General features: G+C 37.8%; 1 protein-coding gene across 2 annotated transcripts in view; it reads left to right on the top strand.

The window, feature by feature from the left end:
- SEMA6D (semaphorin 6D) overlaps window positions 1-13447 on the top strand; it is a 578684-nt gene that overhangs the window by 237183 nt on the left and 328054 nt on the right. Inside the window, exon 3 of one of the 2 annotated variants that reach the window (XM_049706054.1) lies at window positions 13334-13405. The gene's annotated coding sequence lies outside the window, so the exon portion shown is untranslated. Of the gene's footprint in view, window positions 1-13220; window positions 13406-13447 lie in introns of those variants that run through there. The other variant, XM_049706056.1, reaches the window with a different exon arrangement.

Genomic DNA, 13447 nt, shown 5'->3' with positions numbered 1-13447 from the left:
GGAGAAAGGACTTATAAAGGACAGGTGAAACAGTCCCAAGAGATCACACAACACTTGTAATAATTTTTGTTCCTAACAACCTGAGTGGAAAAACCTTGTAATACACAGGGCTTTGGGTAGAGTACTCAGAATTGTATTGCTTTAGTAGCACTGAAAAATTAGCCTTAAAAAAAGGCTGCTCTGTGCGCGTCCAGAGCCTGTGCTCCGCAACAGGAGAGGCCGCAACAGTGAGAGGCCCGCATACCGCAAAAAAAAAAAAGGCTGCTCTAGTCCCCCATAAAAAAAAGCTTGGAGGCAAGCCTGGAAAAGCTTACTAGGTAATTTATTTGAGTCACAGAACAAAGCTCAAACATATTTAAAAGAATATGAAAATATCCACCATCCAAAAAAGTAAAATTCGTGTGTCAAGCATCCAATAAAAATTTACTGCAAAGAAGTAAAATACACCTATTATTAGGAGAAAAGATCAATCAACACAAAAGACTCAGAAATGACACCAATGAAAGAATTAGCACACAAGGATATTAAAATAATATTATAAGTATATTCCATATGTTCAGAAAAGTAAAAGAAAGCATGAGCATGTTAAGGAGAGACATGGAAGATATTTGAAAATATCCAAATAAAGCACAGAGATGAAAAAAGAACTGAGATTTAAAAATACATAGAATGAGATTGGACACTACAGAAGAAAAGATTAGTGAATTTGAAGACATGGCAATAGAAAAATAATCATAATGAAACACACAGGAAAAAAAGACTGAAAAATTAAAAAATGAAGAGAGCATCAGTGAGGTATAGGAAAATTACAAGCAGCCTAATATATTTGTTATTGGAGTCCTCAAAAGGGAGGGAGTTATAGAAAAAAAAATTTGAGGAAATAAAGGGTAAAAATTTTATAAATTTGATGAAAAATATAAACCCAGAGATCCAAGAAACTATTTCAATGAATACCAGGCTAAGGACATGAAGAAAACTTCATCAAGGCATATCATAAACATAAATTGCCAAAACCAGTAATAAAAAGAAAACTTTTAAAGTAGCCAAAGAAGAAAAGACAAAGTACATACAGGGGAAGAAATATAAGAACGATTGCAGACTTCTCATTAAAAACAATGCAAGCCAGAAGATAGAGAAGCAACATCTTTAAAGTACTGAAAGAACAAAATTGTCAACCTAGAATCTATACTCAGCAGAAATATCTCTCGAAAATGAAAACCAAAATAAAAATATTTTCAAACAGACAAATCTGAAATCTAAATTTACACAAAGGAACGAAAAACACTGGAAATGATAAACATGTGGTGTATATTAAAATACTTTTTCTTATTTTTAAAATACAATTGATTATTTAAAACAAATAATATTGAGGGGATTTATTATATATGTAGTAGTAAAATGCATGATGATAAGAATAGCAAAAAAATGGGAAAGGAGAAGTGGATGTTGTAATGGTCTCATACTCTACATGAAGTGACATAATACTACTTGAAGTAAGTGATCTGTTTTAAAGATGTATGCACTATAAACTCTAAAGCAACACTATATAAGAGACATAGCTAATAGGCTAACAAATGATATAAAGTAGAATAATTTAAAAATACATTCCACTAATTCAAAAGAAAACAGGAATAAAAGGATGTCTTGGTCTGCTCAGGGTGCCATAATAAAATACCATAGACTGGGTGCCTTAAACAACAGAAACTTACTTCTCACAGTTCTGGAAGCTGGGAAACTCAAAACCAAAGTGCCAGCTGATTGATTCAGTTCCTGTTGAGAGCTCTCTTCCTGACTTGAAGATGGCCACATTAATGTTATATCTTCAAATATCCTTTCCTTGGTGTGTACATGTGGAGAGAGGGAGGGAGATCATTCTTCTTCATCTTGAAAGGCCACCAATCCCATCATGAGAGCCCCACCCTCATGACGTAATCTAACTCTGATTACTTTCCGAAAGCCCCATCTACAAATACGTCACATTGTAGGTTAAGGCTTCAACATCTGAATTGGGAGGGGGGGCACATTCAATCTGTAATAAAGGGAGAAAGGGAATAAAGAAGAGATGAGACACGTATAAAACAATGAACAGCCTGGTAGATTTAAATACAATGATACCAATAATCAGGGGTTCCTAACCCCCCAGGCCGCGGACTGCTAGCAGTCCGTGGCCTGTTAGGAACCGGGCTGCACAGCCAGAAGTGAGTGGTGGGCTACCAAGCAAAGCTTCATCTGTTGCCTCCCCATCGCTCCCCATCACTCACATTACTGCCTGAACCATCCCTCCCCCCACCCATCCCATCCATGGAAAAATTGTCTTCCACGAAACTGGTCCCTGGTGCCAAAAAGGTTGGGGACTGATGCCAATAATTACTTTAAATGTAAATGGTTTAAACACCAAATTAAAAATGAGAGATTGTCAGACTCAATAAAAAACTAAGAACCAAGATATGTTGCTCACAAGAAACTAACTTGAAATATAAAAATTAGTTAAAAGTAAAATGATACAAGAAATTATACCATAACACTATTTAAAAGAAAGTTGAATAGCTATATTGTTAACGGAAAAAGAATATGACCAGAGATAAAGAGCATCATTTCATAATGATAAAGAAGTCAATTCATCAAGAGAACATAACAATTCTTAATATTTATGCACTTAAAGCTTCCAAATGCATGAAGCAAAAACTGATAGTAAAAGGAGAATTAGACAAATTGACAATCATAGTTGGAGATTTCAACAACCTTCTTTCAATAGCAATAGAAAATGTACATTAAATAAAGCTATAGAAGATTAACACTATCAACCAATTTGCCCTAATTGACATTTATGGAAGACTCTACCCAATAATAAAAGGATATGTATTGTTTTTCAAGCTTTCATGGAACATTTACCAAGATAGACAATATTCTGACCATAAAACAAGTCTCGTGAATTTAAAAAAGATTCTAGATATTTAAAGTATATTCCCTGACCACAAGGGAGTTAAGTTAGAAATCAATAACAGAAAGATATTTTGAAAATGCCCAAGTATTTGGAAACTAACACACTGCTAATTAACCTGTGTATCAAAGAAAAGATCAAAAAGGAAATCAGGATGTATTTTGAACTGAAAAGCAATTTAAACCAAAGTAAGCAAAAGAAAGGAAATAGTAAGAACATGAGCCAGGAACAATAAAATTTTAAAACTGTAATAAATAATATCAGTTGTAATCTGGCAGGAAGACCTTAAGGTAAGCCCCAGTGATTCCCACCTTCTTGTGTTCAAGCCTTTGTGTACCCTCCTCCCCTTGAGTATAGGTAGAACCTGTGACTTCTTTCTAACCCATTAAATATGGTAAAGGTGATGGTATATCACTCCTGTAATAAGGTTATATTATATGGCAAAGATGCTAGGGAACAACTCTCATCATAATGTTACATTATATAAAACTCTGTCTTAGCCTACCCAAACCAGAGACTCTTCTCATAGGCTCGATGGAGTAAGTGGCTATGTTGGAGAAACCCATGTGGAAAGGACATATAGACAGCCTTTAGGAACTTCTTGTGGCCACAGTGACCTGAAAGCAGTCTTAGCCAACCTCCAGCAAAAAGCCAGTACCCTCAGTCAAACAGTTGTAAGAAAATGAATCCTGCCAATAATCTGAATAAGCTTGAAACCAGATTCTTTTCAGTTGAGCCCCCAGATAAGAACACAGCCCAGCAATTCCTTGATTGCAGCCTTGTGATATATTTTGTGGACTATGTTAATAGAACTTGCAGATGAACTGGACATGGAGGGAGTTGAAGGAAGGTCTGAGAAAGAAGAGAATGATTTGGCACTGGGCGCATGGTGACTAGTAGGAAATAGCATGGACTAATAGATGGGATAGTGAGTGTGGGAATCAAGATTTCTGTATTGACTGTATTAAGTTTGAGATACCTGGGATACCTGAAAGGGAAATTAAAACTTGGAAAATAACCACAAAACAAATGAGAGATTTTCTTATTTTTCCCTATAGCCTTTTACTTAAACCAATACTAGATTTTATTAGCAATAGAGAAAACTCTTAAATTCTATTGAAAAGGATTTCATCTTTGTGGCAATACCAGAGATAACTATCTGAGGGAAAATGTGGAGTAGTATAGAATATACTGTATTTGGTCCTTTTACTTCAATTTTCTGGGTAACACCTGAATTTACGAAATAAAATCCATTCCTAAAAATCAATTCCACTAATTCCTCCATTGACTTTTCAAGCTCTCTAGATCCCTATATTCAAATCCCCAAGTCAGAGAGTTTAAAAATCTTACACAGAGACTAAGAAAAAATTCTATTTTCTAGGTTTTGTTAAGACATAGTTAGGTGAGGTTAAAGTCTTCTAATTAGCCATCCCACAGCTGTGTCTTCTCTCATTTGCAAACAAATGGCACTCAGCTAAAAGGAGGAATTCTCCTCCTGTGAATTCTCAGAAATTATTTAGAAATTACTTAGAATCTAATTTTTATACCCAGGAAGCCTAGTAAGAGGAAGTCAGACTCATTACTGCTTATCAGAAATTACTTTTCATCTGAAGTCCTTTTTTACCCTGAAATAGCAATTTTGATAAGAAGTGAAGATTTGCATCAAAGAGAGGGGAAAAATCATTGCAAGGAGTGATCAATGAAGTCCAGTTAACCAAGCTTATTTAGAGTTGCTGAGAAATCTTCTTGCCAATGACCAAATCTTACAAAATAATAAGTACCCTAATCTAAATGTGCTTTGAAAGCACTGGAGGAAAATCATATATCTGTTGTGATTAAAACTACATAATGATGATGGACTTCCCTGGTGGCGCAGTGGTTGAGAGTCCGCCTGCCGATGCAGGGGACACGGGTTCGTGCCCCGATCCCACGTGCCGCGGAGCGGCTGGGCCCGTGAGCCATGGCCACTGAGCCTGCGCGTCCGGAGCCTGTGCTCCGCAACGGGAGATGCCGCAACAGTGAGAGGCCCGCGTACCGCAAATACAAACAAACAAAAAAAACTACATCATGATGGTGTATGCTTGAAGACAGAGTATTAAGAAGGAACAAAGACAACTGAAAATAGGTGATTTGTTAGTGTTACGTGATCCTTTTACGGAGATAATTTTGTGAGATGCGGATGGGGAGCACTGAAATGTATTGTAAAAATCCCATAATTTTTATTTAAGCTGAAATAGGGTCATCAAACTATGTAAACAACAAATCTCAGTTTTGGTAAATGTTATATTTTTAGTAAATGTTCAAATAAGTATCTAAAATGTTTGTTACCAAGGAGTATCTTAATATACAACAGCAGATATAATAACTTAGAAATGAATTCAACTAAATTTGCCTTGATCTTATGAAATTACTATTAGTATTTGCCCTAAGAAGGCATATTGAATCCTTTCCATGGTCCACAAGGCCCCACCTGGTCTAATTCCTGCCTACTTCCTCTTCCTGCTTCTTCCCAGCACTCCCCCTCTCTCACCCTGCTTCAGCCCTGCTGATCTTCTTGCTTATCCTTGAACAAGCTCACTTCCACCCTAGGGCCTTCGTACTTGCTCTTTTCCCTACCTGGACCACTCTTCCCTTCATTCAGTTATTAATTTGAATGTGACCTTCTCAGAGAGGCCTTTGGTGACCACACCATCTAAAGTAACTGCACTCCCACTTCCACCACCCCCAACAGTCACTCACCGTCTCATCACATCACCGTTATTTCCACATAGCAGATACCTCACAATCTGAATTACCTTTAGTCACTGTACCACTTGTTTATTGTCTGTCTACCCCCCAACACACACACCCACACACACCCACCCCCCCCCACACACACACACTTGAATGTAAACTCCATGAACATGCCGACCTTTGACCTTCCCCGCCACTACCATTGTAACTGCAGTGCCTGAAACATTACTTGGTATAAAGAAGGCATTCTGTAACATTTGTCAGAGAAATAGTTAAGTTGAATCTGGTAGAACAAGAATCTGAGGTTTGTCTGTCAGACTTGATAATTGTATGAAAATATAATAGATGACACGGGACCAGAATCTTTCCATCATTAAAATTAGTAGTAATCGTGCTACTACTACCACTCCTAATATCTCCAAGTACATTCTTATTGATAAAGTGAGGTGTACAGGATGTTAGGAAGAGGCTCCTTCTTGGAAATTTTATTGCTTTCTCTACTTAGATGAGTCATTCTATTTGGAATGGAAAATCTGGTCCTCCTATGTTAATTTAAGAAGGATGAACTAAGGTCAATACAAACACACAAATAGTTCCAAAGGGATAAAATCCATAAGATTAGAACTTCCACTTGCAGGACAGATTTGTATAATAGGTAAAGGAAATGTATGTGTCTCTTTGCATACTCATATTTATACTGGGTTAGAAGAAAAAGGCTACAGATGTGCACCGGTTCAAGTGAGTTCACAGCAGATTTGATCCTGCCGCATGAGAAACACATTCCTCGTGCATTACCAGAGTATATTGAATATTCATAAAGGTACCATTTGGTGATTCTAGATATTGATTGTGGCCTTTTATATCCATCTAGCATAATTCATTTTGAATCTTGGTACTGCCATGGAGTTTTTCCAGACCACTCCAGTATGATATGTTCTCTCTATTTCTCTGACATCCTGTAGCAATTATTGATAATTAAATGTGTCCCATCTTGTGCTATTTTTGTTGTCTTGAACTCTTATTTGAGGTTCTTTTGGTTTTGATTGTTTGGGACTGTTAAAATAATAAGACATTGTTTCTCATCTCCCCAACTAGAATTTTAGGGCAGAGATGACACTTTAAACCTTTTTTATTCCCCACATTCCCTAGCTCTGTGCCTTATGTAGCAAGAAAGTGCTACTGTATGTTGCCTGACCAATAGCTCTAGAGGCTGAAAGCCACACCCCAAACGCCCCATCTCAGCCTTGTTCTTCTCAGGTGGGAAGCATATAGGTGTTTTTGCAAAAACTGAACCTGTTTCCTGCAGTACCTGTGAGTATTGATCTTAGTGACGCTGTTACTACCCTGGACATAAACATATTTCTTGCTTCTCTGCCATAGAGTTTAAATCATTGGCAGTAATGAACTAGAGTTAAGACTACCAAGTTGTTTAGGTTCACAGAGAAAATGAAAAACACATTAGTTGTGGTGGCTTGCTGTTACTGTTTTTTTCTGTTTCTGTGAGCCATAGCAAATTGTGATTGCTCATTTACAATTAATAGATAAAAGGCCTTTTCTGGTTATTAAGGTTAGGCAGGAATATAAGTAATTTTATCTCCCATGAAGATGACTTAATTCACCATTGGTGGAGGGGGTGAAGGGCTGAAGTAAAGCTAAAACTTGTTTTTCAGGAACCCAGCATTTATGATCTGTATTTTGCTGGTCTGTCTTGTAATTTACTAAATCCCTTAGCAAAACAGATGGCATTGAAAGAGGCACATGGACAGAAAGAAAATGCCTGACCATAAAGAGATGTAGATATAAAAACCAATTCAATAATGACCTTGGATGTGGGAAGGATTATTTTTTTAAGAGAAGGATCTTCAGTAAGTAAATAAGAATACCTCAGATTCCAGAAAGGATAGTAACAATCCACTATAGAAATAACAGAAACAACCAGGATGTAAATCTAATTAGTTTTTCATTTAAGCACAAGACTTTCAATTGCGAGCTGGCTTACACAGTGTACTGTGAATGGGGCTTGTAATTTTCCCCTTGAAATACTGCTCAGGCTGTTCTTCAGAGACCCCACAATGTTCTACCTGGTCCTTCACAATTATGCAATTATGTGCGTCCTTTTCCTTATAATTCAAAACCTTCTCCTTCATACAGTTTTTCCTGATAATCTCTGCCCATAACAAGTTCTCTCGTCTCAACTGCTGCAGCCTTTACTGCATATACATTTTGTTTAAATCGTAACATATACAGCAATTTTTAGTGATTTCCAGATAGAGTGGTTTTGACTAAAGTAGATGGTAAGTAAGTATCTTGAAAGGCCCAAGAACCGTATGGCCACAGCATATGTTGATGGCATAAGGGAGGCATCCCAGTGGGGCCCAAAGAGACAGATTTTAAAGTCAGACAAACTTAGATCCGAAACATCTCGCTTCCTCTTGCTAGTTAATTGTGTGACTATGTATTTAGTCCTGTAGCGGTTGTTAACAAATTCTCACAGACTGGGTGGCTTAAAACAGAAATGTATTCTCTCACACACAGTTGTGGAAGCTGGAAGTCTGAAATCAAGGTGTCAGCAAAGCCTGACTCCTCTGGAGGTTTTAGGGACAATCTGTTCCTTGCCTCTTCTGGCTTCTGGTGGCTCCAGGCTTGTGACTGCATCACTCCAGTCTTCACCTCTGTGGTCACATTGCCTCCTTCTCTCCTGTGTGTCTTCTTCTCTGTGTGTCTGTTCCAAAACTCCCTCCGCCTCTCTCTTATAAGGGTACATGTGATTGCATTTAACAGCCACCTAGATAATCCAGAATAAACTCCTCCTCTCAAGATCCTAAACTTTATCACATCTGTTGCTATATAAGGCAATATTCAGAGACTCCAGGGGTTAAGACACGGTCGTATCTTCTTAAGGGCCACCATTCAACCTATATAGTGACCCTAATAAGAGATTTCATTTTGGAGGGTTAGAATTCTTTATCAGTAAGATGAGGACAATGGGCTTTCATTGTCATTGCTGTTAAATATACTTTTCGTGTAAAACATGTTTTCCAGAGTCATATAAATAATAACTACTAAAAAGTATTAATGCAGGTAGACCACTCACTGCTATTCTAATAAATTCAGTCCCTGTAGCATGGTGTCCCTAGAGGTGTCTCATATGTACTCATTAAGGTATGCATTCAGTATTGTATGACATTAGACATTCCACCTCCCACCCCATCCTGCTTCAGGTGCCTTTGGTGATATACCTGTGTTCTCTGCTTCATATCAAACCACTGCTACCAATGCCCAGGTTCATGCCAAGGGCCAAGCTTCCTGATACCCCCAGATCTGCCTGCAGTATATTGCACGGCCAGGTCTGCTTTACACTTTTCTGAGATTATTGGTTTGAGGGGCTACTGGTATGCCGCCATGGTAGACTCTCAAGATGCCAAAGTTATACTGGATACTTTGCAGTCCTCCATATGTACAAACCACCTGCACCCTTGCCAAAATGGAAGCTCTCTCTTCTGTCTCTCCCACATTTAATTTAAATATCTCTTTAATAGACAAGTGCCATAGACATGGGTCCATATGCACAGTTAGGTCAGAACACAAAGTGACAGTCCCATGGATTGCCGTATCTCACTGATAAATGAGGTCTTGTCATGGACCAAGTGGTTTTGTCAGAATTTGCACTCCCTTAAGAAGTTCCTAAGTCCCTTGTGCAAATAGAAAAATAATTCCACAAGATATGTGTGAATCCCAGTGATGAACAGAACTGAGACTCGAGCTAGAATTCTCCGTTCCTCTCTCCCATACTTCTTTTTCATCCCTACCCCCCAGCCCTCACTACTCACAAATACACAAGCAAATGCTCCTGCACAGCACGTAGAATATGGTATGTGCTCAATAAACACAAGAACTTCTTCAGTCCTATTTCCCCAGTGCTTTGCACATGTTAAATAATCAATAACTATGCTTTGACTAATGATATATGGATCTTTATTGTATAAAAAAATGGAAATATCCCTCATAAAGCTGTAATCACTTAAACTGGGCCTTTAACGTTAGCCTCTACCACTGTTAATTGTCTGGTTATTAATAATAAGCCCCTAAATACAGATCTCTGTACATTCATGTGTGTGTAAATAATTGTCCACATGCCATTTAAAATTCTTACTTCTTAGACACTTGCTTTGCACCATTGCTAGTGGTGCTAAACTCTTATGAAAAGAGAAAGGAAAGGGTCTTGCCAATTTTATAGTAATATTTACTTAGTGGTTTTCTCCAGGGAGACACATACTTTTCTGACATGCTTTCTTTTGACATACTTTTCAGATACCAAAATGTTCATATTTTTAATTTTCATGGAGAAAATGTAAAGATGAGAATTTTGATCCTTGTTTTATAAATGAAAACCTGAAGACCTAGAAAATCGTGATTTGCTCACATCAGTGAGAAAGCCCTGTGTCCTCCTGATACAAAGTTGAGATCCTTTTAGAAGCGGTGTGCCAAGTTTCCAAGCATTTATTGTAATTTATGTTTCATGGACCAGTAATCATCCCTTACCCCTGAAATCATTGTGGATTGACAGTACTCCAGGTCTGTTGGGACCAAGGGAATTAAAGTAATTATGATGTAAACATGCTGGTATTTATGCTAATGCTTGCTAGAAAATACAACCTCGAGAAGGTGAGTTGACTCAAGGCCTTATGACCAGTGTGTTCTCATTAAACGTTTGAAGCTGGCAATGCAAGAAGGCCAGCAAATTTGTAGGAAAAAATAACTTGAAAAAGTTAGCTAAATGGTAGATTTAGAAGTAAAGGAAGGGGTGGAGGAATGTAGAAGGCTGTTTAATTAGGGATAAACTTGTAAGAGTCAATCTAGATTTGTAGGAAATGGGTGGGATTGTTGCTGTACGTTATCACATTCCTTTTACATATCATGGCTTTTTGCTTGGTCTGAGGGTATTGTCTCTATGCTTTCTCTAACAGGGTGCTAAGGGAAAATTGATATAGTTCTTTACCATCATGGGTTTCTGTAGGACCTAACCCAGCAGAATTGATGCCATTTAGTAGATGTGCCTGCTAGAGCAGCAAGTAGAAAGAAGACAAATTTGAACCCCATCCTCTATTAGCGACGTGATCTGCAAAAAGTTTCTCTGTTTCTGTGTGCCTTCGTTTTCTCTCATCTGTCGTATGGGAAATAATAAATCAACAGGGTTGTTTTGAAGTTCAGATGAGGCAATTTACGTAACAGTGCTTGGTGAAGCATAGACCTGTATACATGTTATGTAAATAACAGGCTTGTGCCACTGTTTGTCACTTGCTGCATTATATCTCACTGCCTTCTTGTTGGAAATAGAATACAATCAAGGCAATCAGCAATTTCAACATCCTTTAATTTAAATAATATGTGATACTATATACAGTTATATATGTATACCGACACACGTACGTATTTGTGTGTGTGTGTGTGTATATATATATATACATATATATATTAATATCTGTGTTTCTTCGTTGTTGAAAATCAGGTGCAGCTGACAGTGATTTCTATCATTGGAGTTCTCTCATGATAGCAGATTTGGCTTGAATTAACAGCATTAGCAGAAATTGAGACTGCTTCATCCATTGTGACTGAACAGGGAATAAAATGGTCTAGAGACACATGGCTTAAACCCTGAGCACTAGCTCAGCTAGGAGGCAGGCAACGAGAAGCGAGCAAGAATCATCTGACTCATACCCTTAGTTTAAGGGAATGAATGCTGGGATCTGAGAAGGAGGACAAGTCAGCAAGGCCCACAGTCAGCTAAGGTGATAATCCTGAAAGAGGTAACACTAGATATGAAGTGAGCTGCATTATGGAAAGCCATTTCAGAGCAAAGAGAGAGGTATCAAGAGCATCTGTTTCAAGACCTTCCATAAGACCATCTGCTGATCACAGCCCCTTAGTTTATATTATCACTGTTGATAGGCTGTCCAGATATTAAAGCAATACTCTTCTTTGGTTATCTTCTACAGCACTCAAGAAAGCACAGATCAATTGCCAATATCCGATGTCCAGGTTTGAATGGCACAAATGAAATTGTCCCCAACTGGTAATACTCAAACCAGAAGTAGTCCTGCCTCTGGGCTATATTCACTTACCTTCACAACACACTGGGAAACCATTCAGGATGATTCCTAAGACAAAGTCCTTCGACTCCACCCTGTCCAGGATCCCTTGGAATTTTCTCTATAGAAAACTTTCCCTAGATTTCTCTTCCCATTGACCCTTGAACTCCTGAGGTCTCTGGATACAGAAAATCTGTCAGTGCCAGATTCCTTAGCATAATTTCTTACTTAGTTTAGGTAAATAGCCTATCTTTTCTGAAGCCAGTGGTATACCAAGTGGGGGACGATGGGAGCGATCTGCCTGGTGAGGAGGGGTATCTTATCACTGATGTGGTTGAGGACTATCAGTGGACGGTGATGATAAAAGCCAGATATGCTTTTAGGTGGATGTATTACTGCTTTTAAATTCTTTATAGCAGTGCACCCCTTACTGCCTGAACTTTGGAATGCCATCATCTAAACCCAGGAACTTTTGGAACTATTGCTCTAAGGTTGTTTTTGTTTGTTTGTTTGTTTTTGCGGGGGAGGGGAGTGGGACATCAAAATGGTGTTCACTGTTTTTTTCTTTCTGAAGAATTTTCTTGAGACACTTAAGCCTGTTCAATTATGCATTCAACAAGGGTTCACGGAGTATTGTTAGATCAAGTACCCGTACTAGATATTAGAAATACGATACTAATAGACAAGCCCTGTTCCATGTCCATCAGCAGCTCAGATATCTAAACATATTCCAGATTCTCCAAAAGCTATTTGTCTATTTGTTCATTTATTTTAAAAACATTTATCAAGTATCTACTATATGCTTTGTACTGTGCTATATATTGGAGATAAGGTTAACAAAGAAATACTTGACTCTGTCTTAATGTAGCTTCCGATCTCCCATGTATGCTTACCTCTCTTATTTATACAGATAGTACACAAATGTAGTCGCCTACTTATTACCTTCGTGATTTTTGCCATATCGGTATATCAGAAGTACTATTATTTTCTTAAGTTTTTTTTTAAATTGACTCACACTTAAACTTATAACCACCTTAAAAGGAAACACTTTATCTCTACCACAAGTAGGTAAATGAAAACTCCTATGGCTTGTGAAAAATATAAATACAATACAAACAAGCATGATTAATAAATACTAGCTGAATCTTGTGGTCTGCCAAGACCTATGTTAGTTAAAAGAGAGATTAGCGAAATGAGAGACATACTTTAATCAAAATAAGACTCTTTCCTTGAACTCAGCAGAATTAATTGAAAAAGAATTAATATTGTCATATGTGCCTTGGTGTTATTTCATCCGTGTCCTTATTCTACTTAACACGGTCTTATTACCTATAGTAACCACATGGCATGCTTTCTAAGGCCCTGTACAAGGCTGTTGGCTCACATATTAGTTCTGTATGGAGAAATCTTTTTGGTTGAAGGCCTTGAATTGCTTAGATAAACTGGGATTATAAACCTAACTCCAATTTATTTTCTCTTCGTTTAGTAAACTTCAGGCAATGCATTTTCACTGCATTTTTAGCTATTTTAATGTCTGTTTTTCTTTTCTTTTTTTTCCTATTTCCTATAGAATGCAGAGCCTTGGATCTCTTGGCCACACATTGACAACCTGGAATCCTGAGGAAGACCAAGACTCCTAACGGTAAGACATGGGTCTTTTGCAATTATGTCTCTTCCACATGTG

The sequence above is a fragment of the Orcinus orca genome, chromosome 2, assembly GCF_937001465.1.
Source record: "Orcinus orca chromosome 2, mOrcOrc1.1, whole genome shotgun sequence".
NCBI lineage: Eukaryota > Metazoa > Chordata > Mammalia > Artiodactyla > Delphinidae > Orcinus > Orcinus orca.
This window is presented reverse-complemented; position numbering and strand designations above follow the sequence as displayed.